At 39.3% G+C, this 15,802-nt stretch overlaps 1 pseudogene; it reads right to left on the reverse strand.

Annotated features, from left to right (window-relative positions):
* Positions 1-297: 297 nt before the first annotated feature.
* Positions 298-1,985, reverse strand: LOC127690247 (E3 ubiquitin-protein ligase RBBP6-like; annotated as a pseudogene).
* Between the last annotated feature and the right edge of the window lie 13,817 nt (positions 1,986-15,802).

A 15,802-nucleotide genomic window follows, 5' to 3' on the forward strand; every position in this document is an offset into this window, starting at 1 on the left:
ATTAAAGTCAAGAAGTGCAGGATCCTGGTATTGAGGCACAAATAAACTAGCATAGATGATCTGTTTTTATCATAATTGGACTTGAATTCACAATTGATATTTCAGAAATATAATCGATATTGAATGGCAGGCCTAAAGATTTTTTTTTGGATATTTTCTTTATCTTTCAAATGTTTTCCCCATTCCAGGTCTCCCCCATCCCATCCCCACTGCCCTTGACTTTAGGAGGTGCACCCCCACCCACCCATTCCCATTCTCCCACCCTGGCATTCCCTTACACTGGAAAATGGAACACTCTCATGCCTGAGAGCCTCTCCTCCCACTGATGATCAGCATACGATTGTTCCCTTTACTGTTTCCATGAACATTCTCACAGCCCTTCTCTCTTGATTTTGGATTATCTTTTGGATTGTGATTGTCCCTTCTTGAAAGCTTTCTGGATAGTTGCCGCCTAAATGTCTCTTTCCATGACTTTTGAATAGCATAGTCTTCTCTGTGCTTTCTTATGAAGGGTGAATTTCTGATATTGAGGAAGTTAAAAGTCTCTCTAGAGAAAAGACTTCTCAGTTTGCAGAGGGTCTAAGCTGCACATCCATTGCATACCATTTGGTACTTGTCATACCACTCGAAGAATATCCTCTCCCATTCCTGGTAGTGTTCTTTCTCAAATGAGTCTGTAAAGCTGACACTCTGCCCACATTATTCTTTGATGTCATAAGGGGATGTAACGTCCTTATGTATAGGAAAACAATCACCCCCTATTCTCCTTGAGGTAATTTGTTTTTAGTGGGAGACAGTCTCCTAAATCTTTGAGGAGATCTAGACTCTGGGTAGTATGGACTATATAGAGGTGACCTTGACCTAGATCTGTGGTATCCATGAGTTCTGGACCGTGAACAGTAATTGATGCTCTCTTCTCTCCCCCTCCTTTGGTATGTGGGTAATCTTGAATAAGAGCTTGAATGTGAGAATCTGAAGGACTTAGAGCAAGAAGTTGAGCCTGTTGAGCCAGACCTTGACATCACATACAGGTGTAAACTTCTTAAATATGACGACGACCCACTGTAGGGATATTTAGACTTTTCACTTAGTACTCCTTGAACTCTCTAGAATTCTTGTCTGGACAAAGAAGGTGCCTGTTTTGTAGGTACCATATTTGAATGGGGGTGTCTGCACTCCTGTTGTGTTGTCAGGAGCTGGGTGAAACCCTGGAGGAGGCACACTATATCCTGTATGTGGAGGCTGACCAGCAGGAAACTGAAGAGAAAACTTTGGATGAGGTACACCTGGAGGAAGAGGTAGTGTCTGTGGAGGAGGCAGGTACAAAGGAGCTGGTGGAATAAGCAAAAAGCCTGGGGTTGCTGGTAGTGATGGGCCTTGAGTCCTCTGTGATCTTTCACTGTGGTGTTTCCTTCAGTTTATGTGTCTGTAAAAGTTTCTTTCTCCTCTTCTAATTTGCTATGGTGGAGAAACTAGTTACCTAAGCTTGTTGGAATGTCCCCAACCTGGTTGACCAACACCTGAACCATCCTTTCTTCTTAATGGACCAGATGAAAGGATTGGCACCTGGCAAAGCTTTTCTTCCACAATAGCAGTTGAAGAGGCACCTTTTGAATGTTCTGATGTAAGTGCGGGAACCAGTAATAATTTACTATCAGAATCCAGAAGGGGTCATCGAACTTTTCTGAATGGACTGATGTTGATACTGTTGCAGTTATATCAGGTACTGAAGCCGGGGCAGAAGATGTATTTCCAGGCACAGAAGGAGCCAAGGAAGATGGATTTGAAGTTAATCAAGATATGGAGGGTGTTGGGTGAGCTGAGAAAGATGTCACTGAAATCAGAGGATCCTGCTGTCCTGATATGGGAGACCTCATCCTATGCTGCAGGTTCTGTTGAAAGAGTGGCCTTGGTGGTGATATTGGGGGTGTGGTTGGAGGTAAGTGTTTTCATAGTCTTTTTGGATAGCCAGTTCCATATAACATTTAAAGGGAAACCTATCAGAATTACCCCGAATTTCTCACCAGAGACAATGAAATTCAGAAGAGACGGGGCAGATGACATGCAGACCCTAAGGGAACGCAAATACCAAACCAAACTGCTATATCCGGCAAATATTTCAATCACCCTTAATAGAGAAGCAAAGGTTTTTCCTAACAAAAACAAATTTACACAGTATCTTTCAACAAACCCAGCCCTTCAAAGGATAATGAATGGAAAACACCAACAAAGGGAGGGAAACTACACTCAAGAAAATGCAGAAAGTAACCTCCTTTCACCAAACCCAAAAGAAGTTAACCACAGAAACATAAAAATTACATCAAAAACAGCAGGATACAACAACCACTATTCCTTAAAATCTCTTAACATCAATGGACTCAATTCCCCAATAAAAAGACATAGACTAACACACTGGATCCATAAACAAGACCCAACATTTTGCTGCATACAGGAAACGCATCTCAGTGTCAAGGACAAACAGTACCTAAGAGTAAAAGGCTGGAAAACAGTTCTCCAAGCATATGTTGCCAGGAAACATGCTGAACTAGCCATTCTAATATCAGATAAAATAGACTTTCAATCAAAAGTCATCAAAAAAGATACAGAAGTCCACTTTATGCTCATCAAAAAAATCTACCAGGAAGAACTCTCAATTTTTAACATCTATGCCCCAAATACAAGGGCACCTGCCTTCATAAACCTTACTAAAGCTTAAAGCATACATTGCACCCCATACAATAATTATGGGGGACTAAACCACCCCACTCTCTCCAATGGACAGATTAGGGAAACTCAAACTAAAGAGAGTCACAGTGAAACTAACAGAAGTTTTGGACCAAATGGAATTAATAGATATCCATAGAACATTTCATCCTAAATCGAAAGGATATACCTTCTTCTAGGCACTGCTTGGTACCTCCTCCAGTATTGGCTATATAACTGGTCACAAAACAGACCTCAACAGATATCAGAAGATCAAAAAATTTCCATGCCTCCTATCAGATCACTATGGAATAAGGGTCATCTTCAATAGCAACAAAAACAACAAAAAGCCCACATACACATGGAAGCTTAACAATTCTCTACTCAATGATACCTTGGTCAAGGAAGAAATAAGGAATGAAATCAAAGACTTTTTAGAACTTAATGAGGTACACCTGGAGGAAGAGGTAGTGAATGTGGAGGAGTCAGGTACAAAGGGGCTGGTGGAACAGGCAAAAAGCCTGGGCTTGCTGGTAGTGATGGGCCTTGAGTCCTCTGTGATCTTTCACTGTGGTGTTTCCTTCGGTTTATACGTCTGTAAAAGCTTCTTTCTCCTCTTCTAATTTGCTGTGGTGGAGAAATGAGGTACCCAAACTTGTTGGAATGTTCCCAACCTGGTCGACCCAGACCTGAACCAGCCTTTCTTTTTAATGGAGCAGATGAAAAGACCAGAGTCTGGTAATTGGGTTATTAGAGCATATGCTATTGGTGTTTTGTTCAGGAACTTCCCCCTCTTGCCCATGTCCCCAGTCACTTTTCTATTAGTTCCGTGTGTTTGGCTTTATGTGGAAGTCCTTGATCCACTTGGAGTTGAGCTCAGTACAAGGAGATAATCATGGATCAATTCACATTCTTCTGCATTCTGACCTCCAGTTGAACCAGTACCATTTGTTGAAAAGGCTTTTTTTCCCCTACTGAATGTTTTCTACTCCTTTTTCAAAGATCAAGTGACCATAGGAGTGTGGGTTCATTTCTGGGTCTTCAATCTTATTCCAGTGATCCACGTGCCTGTCTCTGTACCAATACCATGCAGTTTTTAAAACTATGACTCTGTAGTATTGCTTGTGGTCCGGGATACTGATTTTCCAGAATTTCTTTAACTGTTGCGAGTCATTTTATCTATCCTGGGTTTTTTGTTATTCCAGATGCATTTGAGAATTGCTCTTTCTATGTCTATGAAGAAGTGAATTGTGATTTTGATGGGGATTGCACTGAATCTGTATATTGCTTTTGGCAAGATGGCCATTTTAACTATATGAATACTGCCATTCCATGAGTATGGAAAGTTTTTCCATTTTCTGAGGTCTTCTTCAATTTCCTTCTTTAGAGACCTGAAATTCTTGTCATACAGATCTTTTACTTATTTGGTTAGAGTCACACCAAGATAATTTATATTATTTGTGGCTATTATGAATGGTGTCATTTCCATATTTTCTTTTTTTGACCTGCTTATCCTTGGAGTATAGGATGGCAACTGATTTTCATGAGTTGATTTTATAACCAATCACTTTGCTGAAGTTGCTTATCAGCTGTAGGAGTTCTATGGTGGAGTTTTTTAGGTCACTTAAGTATATTATTATATCCTCTGCAAATAGTGATAGGTTGACTTCTTCCTTTCCAATTTATATCCCTTTGACCTCCTTATGTTGTCTAATTGCTCTATCTAGTACCACAAGTACAATATTGAAAAGATACAGAGAAAGGGGGCAGCCTTTTCCAGTCCCTGATTTTAGTGGGATTGCTTCAAATTACTCTCCATTTAGTTTGATGTTGGCTACCAGTTTGCTGTATATTGTTTTACTATGTTTAGGTATGGGCCTTGAATTCCTTTTCTTTCTAAGACTTTTAGCATGAAAGGAGGCTGGATTTTTGTCAAATGCTTCTTCAGCACCTAATGAAATGACCATGTGGTTTTTTTCTTTGAGTTTGTTTATGTAGTGGATTGTATTGATGGATTTCCGTATATTGAAGCAACCTGCATCCCTGGGATAAAGCCTACTTGATCATGGTGGATGATCGTTTTGATGTGTTCTTGGATTCAGTTGGCAAGAATTTTATTGAGTATATTTGCATCGATATTCATTAGGGAAATTGGTATGAAGTTCTCTCTTTCTTTGTTGGATCTTTGTGTGGCTTTGGTATCATGGTAATTGCAGCTTCATAGAATGAGTTGGGTAGTTTACCTTCTGTTTCTTTTTTTGTGGAATAGTTTGAAGAGTATTGGTGTTAGGTCTTCTTTGAATTCTGAATTCTGCACAAAATCCATCTGCTCCTGTGCATTTTTTGGGGGGGGGTTGGAAGAGTTTCTATGACCCCTTCTACTTCTTTAGGGATTATTGGACTGTTTAGATGATCTATTTGATCCTGATTTAATTTTGGTATTTAGTATCTGCCTAGGAAAATGTCTATTTCCTCCAGATTCTGTAGTTGTGTTGAGTACAGGCTTTTGTAGTATGATCTGATGATTTTCTGCATTTCCTCAGTTCCTGTTGTTATATCTCCCTTTTCTTTTCTAATTTTGTTAATTTGGATACTGTCTCTGTGCCCTTTGGTTAATCTGGCTAAGGGTTTTTCTATCTTGTTGATTTTCTCAAAGAACCAGCTCCTGGTATTGTTGATTCTTTACATGGTTCTCTTTGTTTCCACTTGATTGACTTCAGCCCTAATTTTGAAGAATTTCTGTCTTCAACTCTTCTTAAGTGAATTAGCTTCTTTTTGTTCCAGAGCTTTCAGGTGTGCCATTAAGCTGCTAGTGTATGCTCTCTCCAGTTTCTTTTTGGAGGCACTCAGGGCTATGAGTTTTCCTCTTACCACTACTTTCATTGTGTCCCATAGATTTGGGTATGTTGTGCCTTCATTTTCATTAACTTCTAAGAAGTCTTTGATTTCTTTCTTTATTTCTTCTTTGGCCAAGGTTTCATTGAGTAGAGTATTGTTCATCCTCCATATGTTTGTGGGCTTTCTGTTGTTTGTGTTTCTATTGAAGACCACTCTTACTCCATAGTGATCTGATTGGAGGCATGGGATTAGTTCTATCTTCTTGTATTTGTTGAGGTCTGTCTTGTGGCCAATTATATGGTCAATTTTGGAGAAGGTAACATGAGGTGCCAAGAAAAAAGGCATATTCTTTTGCTTTAGGATGAAATGTAATATATATATATATATATGTGTGTGTGTGTGTGTGTGTGTGTGTGTGTGTGTGTGTGTGTGTGTGTGTTAAATCCAATTGTTCAATTAGTTTCACTGTGTTCCTGTTTAGTTTATGTTTTCCTGATCAGTCCATTGAGGAGAGTGGAGTGTTGAAGGGACCCACAATTATTCTGTTAGGTGCAATGTGTGCTTTGAGCTTAAGTAAAGTTTCTTTTAGGAATGAGGGTACCCTTGCATTTGGAGCATTGATTTTGAGAATTCAGAGTTCTTCTTGTTGGATTTTTCTTTTGACTAGCAAGAATTGTCTTCTGCGGCTCTCTTGATGACTTTAGGTTGAAAGTCAATTTTATCTGATATTAGAATGGTTACTCCAATTTGTTTCCTGAGACCATTTGCTTGTAAAATTGTCTTCCAGCCTTTTACTCTAAGGTAGTGTTTCTCTTTGACACTGAGGTGTGTTTCCTGTATGCAGTAAAATGTAGAGTCCTCTTTACATATCCAGTCTGTTAATCTTTGTTTTTTTGTTTTTTTTTGTTTTGTTTTGTTTTTTTTTTTTTTTTTTGTTGGGGAATTGAGTCCATTGATGTTAAGAGATATTAAGGAATAGTGATTATTACTTCCTGTCATTTCGATGTTATTTTTATATTTGAGTGGTTATCTTCTTTTGGGTTTAATGAAAGAAGGTTACTATCTTGCTTTTTCCAGGGTGTAGTTTCCCTCCTTGTATTGGAGTTTTCCTCCTATTATTCTTTGTAAAGCTGGGTTTATAGAAAGATATTGGGTAAACTTGGTTTTGTCATGGAATATCTTAGTTTCTCCATCTGTGGTGATTGAGAGTTTTGATGGGTATAGTAGTTTTGACTGGCATTTGTGTTTTCTTGGAGTCTGCATGAGATCTGCCCAGGATCTTCTAGCTTTCATGGTCTCTGGTGAGAAGTCTGGTGTGATTCTGATAGGTCTGCCTTTATATGTTACTTGGTATTTTTCTCTTACTGCCTTTAATATTCTTTCTTTGTTTAGTACATTTGGGGTTTTGATTATTATGTGACGGGAGGTATTTCTGCTCAGGTCCAGTCTGTTTGGACTTCTGTAGGCTTCTTGTATATTCATGGGCATCTCTCTCTTTAGGTTAGGGAAGTTTCCTTCCATAATTTTGTTGAAGATATTTGCTGGCCCTTTCAGTTGTAAATCTTCACTCTCATCTATACCTATAATCCTTAGGTTTGGTCTTCTCATTGTGTCCTGGATTTCCTGGGTGTTCTGGGATACAAGCTTTTTGCATTTTGCATTTTGCATTTTGCATTTTCTTTAACTGTTGAGACCATGGTTTCTATGGTATCTTCAGCATCTGAGATTCTTTCTTCCATCTCTTGTATTCTTTTGTCGATATTTGCATCTATGGCCCCTGATTTCTTCCCAAGGTTTTCTATCTCCAAAGTTGCCTCCCTTTGTGATTTCTTAGTTGTTTCTACTTCTGTTTTTAGATCCAGGATGGTTTTGCTCAGTTCCTTCATTTGTTTGTTTGTGTTTTTCTCTAATTCTTTAAAAGATTTTTGTGTTTCCTCTTTCATGACTTCTGCCTGTTGACTCAATTTCTCCTGCATTTCTTTAAGTAATTTTTGCATCTCTTCTTTATTGGCTTCTATCTGTTGATCCATATTCTCCTTAATTTCTTTAAGTTATTTTTCCATTTCCATTGTAAGGGCTTCTAACTTATTCATGCTCCCTTGTATTTCTTTAAGAGATTTATTTATGTCCTTTTTGTTTTTGTCTAACAGCATCATGACCAGTGATTTTTAAATCCAAACCTCGTGTTATTTTTGGTGTGTTGGGGTATCCAGGACTTGCTGTTGTTGGAGAATTGGGTTCAGATGCTGCCAGATTGCCTTGATATCTTTTAGTAATGTTTCTACATTTGCCTTTTGCTATCTGGTTATCTTTGGCATTAGCTGATCTTGTTGTCTCTGGCTAGTTCTTGAACCTCCTGTTAGCCTGTAAGGCTATTTCTGCACTGCTGGATGACTGGCTTTCCTCTGGCACAGATTGCTAATGTGCTGCCCTCCTCTTGGGTGCCCTTGGAGTCCGCTGAGTCTTGCCCCAAGCAATGTTATACTTCGGTTGTCTCTATGAACCTGGTGCTGCTTGTCTACTCCATCAGGGAGTAAAGATGGCAAATGCTGCAGGGAACTTTTCCAAATGCTTATCAGTCTGCAAGTCAAATGACCCCTGTTAGGGTTGGCACACAGATGGCCCACAGATCTGCCCAGACCCTGGGTGCAGGCAAAAGCCTGGCAGGCTGAGACCCAAGCAATGTTAGCCTTGGGCTATGTGTGAGTACTTGGTGCTATATGTTCAATCTCTCTGGTTCCTGGTAGCCAAGACCATCCATTGATTTTCTGGCTGCCATCCCTGGTTCAGTTTTTCATTGAACATAGTTTTTGCTTGTAGACTTAACATCTCTGCTAGAAATTCTTCTAACAATCACAGATGAATATTTAGGAATGAGTGCATTATCATCAGTATATTCTTCTTTGGTCTCTGCAATGATAATCCGCAGATCACTATTGGCAATTTTTAGCTTTTCTCTCCCCATAATCGGCTTTTTTAAGTAACAGAGGGAGATATGGAGCCCATGAAACTTGATGATGTTGTAGGTGAGTTTAGAGGAAAATTTATAGTGCACTCAGGACATTGTGGCAAAGGATTCCTTGTGTTAGTTACCAAGCTGACCACTGAGTTTCTGGGTTGGAAGTAACTCAGGTATACCCAAGAGGCTGTAAGAGAATAAAGGATTTGCTGGGTCACTACAGATTAAATCCATGAATATATTTACATATTTAAAACAACACCTGGCATATTTGTGCCTCAATGCAAGGGCTGATTAAATCTCAACTAGATGATTGATTCAATCATCTCTACATACCATAAGTAATTCCTTTAGGAAATCCCACCCCTGATCAATAGGCTATGCCCTGTACTTGTCAGAATCTAATCAGAGGTGGAATTTGTGTCTCTGGGAAGCATGCAGTCCATAGGATATGCTGAAGGTCTTTTTTCTCCCTCAGACACTTTGTTTCCTGGATTTACAGACACACTTATGAGTAATCATTAGGGTACCACAGAAATGTCCTCTTTTTATAGGCATTTGTTTTTTACTGTTTTGCTTTAGTGTGCTAATTTGCTACAATTGAGGAAGTAAAATCAATGTAGTGTTATTAGTTGAAGTCCATAATTTACATCACAATTCACTCTGTGTTAAACAGGCTATGTTTTTTGTTTTGTATAAAGAATTGTGTTTTATATATAGGTCCTCCTTCATGCCCAGTTGGCTCTCTTACTCTGATATCCTCCAGGAGCCCTGATCTTCTTCTGATTTAGTCTTTCCTCCCTACCATTCTCAAACTCCTGCAGTTACTGATCTTTTAACTGGTTTCACAGTTTGTCCTTTTCTAAAATGTTAGACAGTGAGTATCACAATCTTCACTCGTTTTGATGGAATATTGTCCAAAACGGGGGTAGGGGGTGGGGGGGTTGGTGGGTGGTAGCAGCTGGGGATGTGGGTCAATGATAGAGTATTTGCTTACATGTGCCACCTTTGGTCTGATTCCCAACATCACAAAAAACACTTTTGTTACAAGTTTTTCAAACGTTGTTTTTGAGAGAGTCTTCTGCAACACTGGTTATACTTCAACTTGTTTTTGTGGAGCTACTGTTGACCTTGTACTTTTTTTTTTTTTGTTTTGTTTTTCCATATAGGTGTCGCTGTGTAGCCCTGGCTATACTAGACCTCACATTTTAGACCAGGCTGGATTAGAACTCACAGAGATCATGAGTGGAATGCTGGGATTAAAGGCATATACCAACACTGATGTGGATGGAGGTCAGACAACAATGTGTAGGACCTGGCTCTCACTTTCCACCATGTAGGTCCTGGGTATCAAACCCAGATTATCAAGGTTAGCAACAAAGGCCAGTACATGCAGAGCCATCTCAATGACCCTAGAATTGAATTTTCTTAGTATCTACACTGTATGATTTATATCAGATAAAGTTTATATTCATTTTTAGATTTTTAGAAACACTACTCAATTTAGGGCTTTCTCTGTAATTCCCTCCATTGGTAAATTACTTGTTTAGTATGCAAGAAACCCTGTATGATCCCAATCAGCACCTAATAAATTGGACAGAGTATCAAATATAAGGAATTTCCTGTGGGAATTCAATGCAAGGTGAAGGGCATTATATGAATTAGGCTTCTCTAGAGTAACAGAATTTATAATATGAATATCTCTCTCTTTCTCTCTCTCTCTCTCTCTCTCACTCTCTCTTTCTCTCTCTCAAATACACACACACACACACACACACACACACACACACATTTGAATCTATATATGGGACTTCACATAAATGGGATTTATTGGAATGACTTATGGAATGTGCTCCAGGAAATCCAGTGATGTCTGATTATGAATGGAAAGTCAAATAATCCAAAGTTGCTCAGTCCAGGAAGCTCACTGTGTTAGATGGTCTTCAGTAGCAGCTACAATGACAAAGAAATAAGCTCTAATGTCAGAGAAGGAATATACTTGCTAACAAGCCAAGAGCAAAATGCAAGTTTCCTTCTTCCAAGTCCTATTTACATACGTTGACAGCAGAGGGTGTGGCCCAAACTAAATGTGGGTCTTTCTACCTTAATATCTAGGTTAAATGTGCAGGAGAAATGACTCCATAGTTAAGATTACTTGGATGCTATTCCAGAAGACCTGGCTTCAATTCCCAGCAACCACATGGCAGCACACAACCATCTAAAACTCCAATTCAAGAAAAATCTGACACTCTCACAATAGACACTGATACGGGCAAAACATCAATGCACATGAAATAAAATGAAAATTTCAAAAAAAAATATCCAGAATCAAAGTTGATCTCCCTACTTCAAGTTAAGCAGAAAAATGGATCTCAGGTATGCTCTTCATATTAAAATTTTAGTTAATTCAAGGAGATGTAATCAAGTTGAGAACCAAGAATAGCCATCACAGACATCCTCTGTCAGCCTTAGCAATACAGAAAAGTTGAGTCTAGCCTGCTTCATGAGACTCTCATAGGAGCAAATGAAAGACAGAAAGCTTGGCCTACTGAAAGCTAAAGTCATAAGTAGACACTACATTAAAACAGAAGAGCTAGTTAGGAAATAAAAGGGACAGGAAAAGAGAGTAGGCCCCTCCTTGTTCTCTTGATTGGTTTCTCTTGCCCAGCAGCTGACATCCAGGGCTTTCAGGATAGTCATCCGAGGCCTGGGTATGGGCCTCACACATTCCTGTGGCCCTTAGGCAAACTCCTTACCATAAGCCTTCTCTCTCAGGTTATCTTGATTTTCTGCTCATTGAACAAACTCACTAACTTTGCTGCTCTCTGATTTACAGTATTCTCTTCTGTGCTGAACCTCACAGTGGCTCCTCATTGAACCATAGGGCTGGGAGAGAGCTCAGATGTAAGCAGCACACTTGTCATTCTTGCTAAGGAGCCATGTGCTTCCAAGAACCCACTTGGCAACTCATAAGCATAGAATGTAGTTTAACTCCCCAAGAAGGGTCAGCAGCATCCATGAGTGGCAGTCAAAGGAAGTAGCTGTTGCTCAGTCCCACAAGACAAGGAGGCAAAGAAGAGAGCCTCGATATATTTTCTTTTTACTAAAATTCCCAACATCTATGATCTTAATTTTTATTTTATCTTTCACCTGTACTTTTTGGTTATTATTGTTTTAATTTTCAGTTTAAGTACTGCTTTTATTTTTACATTGCCAGTATTCAGGTTTTTGGGGTTTTTTTTTTATTTGTAACCAAAATTCATTTCTACTTTTATTAGAACTGATCATAAACTCATTAAGAACTACTGGGGATTTTAAAGTTCCTCTGAGATGAGATGGGTTCCTGTCATGAAGACGGGCAGTACACAGATGTAGCAGCAAGACTGTTATTGAGGATATCATTCAGGTCTTCTCTATCCTGTCTTTGACAATTTGATGTCTTTTTTTTTTTTTTCAGAAATCTGCTGTAAAATTCTACGTTTCTTAACATGGATTTATTTTTATGTCTGTGTTTATCATGTATCTTTTGCTTTATAAATAATATTGGTATAATTTTACTTACGGGAGTTCATAATTGTTTTAGAAGTAGTCTAAATAGTAGATTTTTGCCTTTGGAATGTTGTTGAATTTCTAAAACAATTATGAGCTCCCTTAAGTAAAAATCTATGTTTTCTGAATTGATTTTAGCTGTCTCTCAAGCTTATGGATTGTACTCAGATTTTCCTAGACAGTTAATTTGAAAATAATCTTCTCCATATCTTGTTTGTATTGGCTATTCCTGGTTGTCAATTTGACTATATATAGAATGCTGTACAATCAAGAATTGGAAGGCTCACCTATGATCCTATTCCGGAGGCTCAGAGATATAAGTTTCTGACCTAGATCTTGGTGTGGAGATATTGAAGCATAGCACCTATGAATTCGAGAAGATTAAGACAAGAAGTTCTCTGAGTTCAAGGTCACCTGGGATTAAAGGTGTGGTGGCACACAGCTTTAATCTGGACCACACACTCTGTTGGAGACCTCTAGCCTTTAATCTGGGCCACACCCTCTTCTGGAGACTTATATAAGATCATTGGAAGAAGACTTATTCTTCTTTGCCTGCTTGCCTTGTGGGACTGAGCAACTGCTAGATCCTTGGACTTCCATCCACAGCTGCTGCTGACCATTGTTGGGGAGTTGGACTACAGGCTGTAAGTCATTGAAAAATTCCCTAACAATATAGAAACTGCCCATGTGTTCTGTGACTCTAGAATACATTCTCTAATATGTGTTGTCACCTGTGGTTTTGATTTTAGCCATTCTGATTGGTGTAAGGTGGAATCTCAAGGTTGTTTTGATTTGCATTTCTATGATAACTATGGACTTTGAATATTGCTTTAGGTATGTCTCAGCCATTCAAGAGTCCTCAGTTGTAAAATTTCCATTTGGTTCTATATTCCATTTTTGATGATGTTGTTTAGTTTGTTGGTGATTTTTTCTTGAGTTCTTTATATATTTTGGATATTAGTCCTCTATCAGATGTGGGTTTAGTGAAGATTTTCTTCCCAATCTGTAGGTTGCCAATTTGTCTTATTGACTATTTCCTTTGTCTTATAGAAGCTTTCCAGTTTCATGAGGTCCCATTTGTCAATTCTTGATCTTAGAGTCTAAGCCACTGGAGTTCTATTTAGAAAATTTCACCCTTTGCCAATGAGTTCAAGACTCTGTCTCACATTCTCTTCTATTAGATTCAGTGTATCTGGTTTTATGTTGAGGTCTTTGATCCACTCAGATCCACTTCGACTTGAGCTTTGTGCAAAGTGACAAATGTGAGTATATTTTCATTTTTCTATGTACTGATAGCCAGTTAGACCAGGACCTTTTATTGGATAGGCTTTCTTTTTCCCATTGTATATTTTTAGCTTCTTTGTAAAAGATTAAATGTCCATAAGTGTGTGGTTTTATTTCTGGGTCTTCAGTTGTATTCCATTGATTAATATGGCTGTCTCTGTACCAACACCATGCAGTTTTTATCACCATATTGTAATAAAAATAATTGACATATAGGTTTTTCACTTGTTTGATTAGAGTTACCACAAGATAGGTTATATTATTATTGGTTATTGTGAAGGGAATTGTTTCCCTAATTTCTTTAACAGCCTGTTTACCATTTGTATAAAGGAAGGCTGCTGGGTTTTTTGAGTTAATTTTATATCCAGCTACTTTGTTGAAATTGTTTTTCAGCTTGAGAAGTTCTCTGGTAGAATTTTGGGGGTTGCTTATGTATAATAGCATATCATCTGCAAATAGTGATACTTTTATGTCTTTTTTGCCTATTTGTATCCCCTTGATCTATTTTTGTTGTCTTATTATTCTAGCTAGCACTTCGAGTACTCTATTGAATACATATGGGGAGAGTAGGCATCTTCATCCATTGATGGTGGTATTACAATCTGGTACAACTACTCTGGAAATCAATCTGGACGTTCCTTACAAAATTGGAAATAGATCTACCTGAAGACCCAGCTATACCACTCTTGGGAATATACACAAAAGATGCTCCACCTTGTCAAAGGACCACATGTTCTACTATGTTCATAGTGGACTTATTTGTGATAGCCAGAAGCTGAAAACAATCCAGATGTCCCACAACAGAAGTATTTATACAGAAAATGTGGTTCATTTACACAATAGAATACTACTCAGGTATAAAAAACTAGGACACCCTGAGCTTTGCTGGCAAATGGATGGAATAAGAAAATATCATCCTGAGTGAGGTAACTCAGATCTAAAAGGACATGCATAAGTACTCACTAAGTGGATGTTAGCTCTGCCCCCCAAATGTACAGTGTACCCAAGATTTAGTCCTCCGAACTCAAAATGATCAACAAGCTGAACTGTTCAAGTAAGTACATCTCAGTCCCCATTAGGAGGGTGAACAAAGCAATCATAACTGGGGAGGAAAGAGAAACCTGAGATGGAAATTGCACAGGGGTGGGGAGGGAAGAGGACAGGGGAACCTGATTTGTTACTGGGTGAGTGAAAAGAACTGAAGACCGGAAGGTCAACAGAAAAAATTGAAACTTGCAACTTCAGGAGGTAGAAGGTTGAGGGGGACCCTCTGGAATTTACCAGAGACCTGGGAGGTGAGAGACTCCCAGAATTAAAAGTTGAGGACCTTAGATGAAATTTCTGACAGTATGGAGAGGGAATTCATAGAGCCCATCTCCAACAGGAAGACAGGGCCTAAAATGAGGGAGAGAGGGGCATCCCACAGTCATAACTCTGACCCATAATTGTTCTTATCTGAAAGAAGTACAAGGATGGAAATGGAGAGGAGCCTGAGTAATAGAAGGTCCAGTGACAGGCCTAAAGTGGGATCCACCTCAAGGGGAGGTCCCAAGGCCTGACACTATTACTGAGTCTATGGAGCACTCACAAAAAGTGACCTAGCATGACAGCACTCTAGAAGACCCAACAAGCAGCTGAAAGCATCAGATGCAGATATTTTCATCCAACCAATGGACAGAAGCAGCTGACCCCAGTTGTTAAATTAGGGAAGGCTGAAAGAAGCTGAGGAGAAGGGCACCCCTGTAGGAGGATCAGAAGTCTCAATTAATCTCTTCCCCTGAGATCTCTCAAACACTGGACCACCAAACAAGCAGCATACACCAGCTGATATGAGGCCCCCAAGTCACATACAACAGAGGACTTCCAGGTCTGTGTTTATTCTGAGATGATGCACCTAACCCTCAAGAGACTGGAGGCCCCAGGGAGTTTAGAGGTCAGGTGGGGTTGGTGGTGGGTAGTTTGCCTAATTTGATTAACTTCACCTGTGATTTTTCAGGTCTTATCCAAAGACCTTTCCCCATATCAATGTTTTGAAATATTTTGCCCATTTTTAGAAATATTTTTATTAGATATATTCTTTACTTATATTTCATATGATCTCCCCTTTCCTATTCCCCCCACCAAAAAAATCCCATAAGCCATATCCCCTCCCCCTGTTCCCCAATCAACCCCTTCACTCTTTCATGCCCTGGTATTCCCCTTTACTGCTCTATCAAGCCTTTCCAGGACCAGCGACCTCTCCTCCCTTTGATGTCCAACAAGGCCATCCTCTGCTACCTATGCGTCTGGAGCCATGGGTAACATTATGTGTACTATCTGCTTGATGATTTTCTCCCTGAGAGCTCTGGGAGTACTGGGTGGTTCATATCATTTTTCCTCTTATGGCTCTGCAAATCCCTTCCACTCCTTGGGCCCCTTCTCTAAATCCTCCACTGGGTACCCTGTGCTCAGTTCAATGGCTGGCTAAGA

Source organism: Apodemus sylvaticus, chromosome 1 (assembly GCF_947179515.1).
Source record: "Apodemus sylvaticus chromosome 1, mApoSyl1.1, whole genome shotgun sequence".
Classification (NCBI taxonomy): Eukaryota; Metazoa; Chordata; class Mammalia; order Rodentia; family Muridae; genus Apodemus; species Apodemus sylvaticus.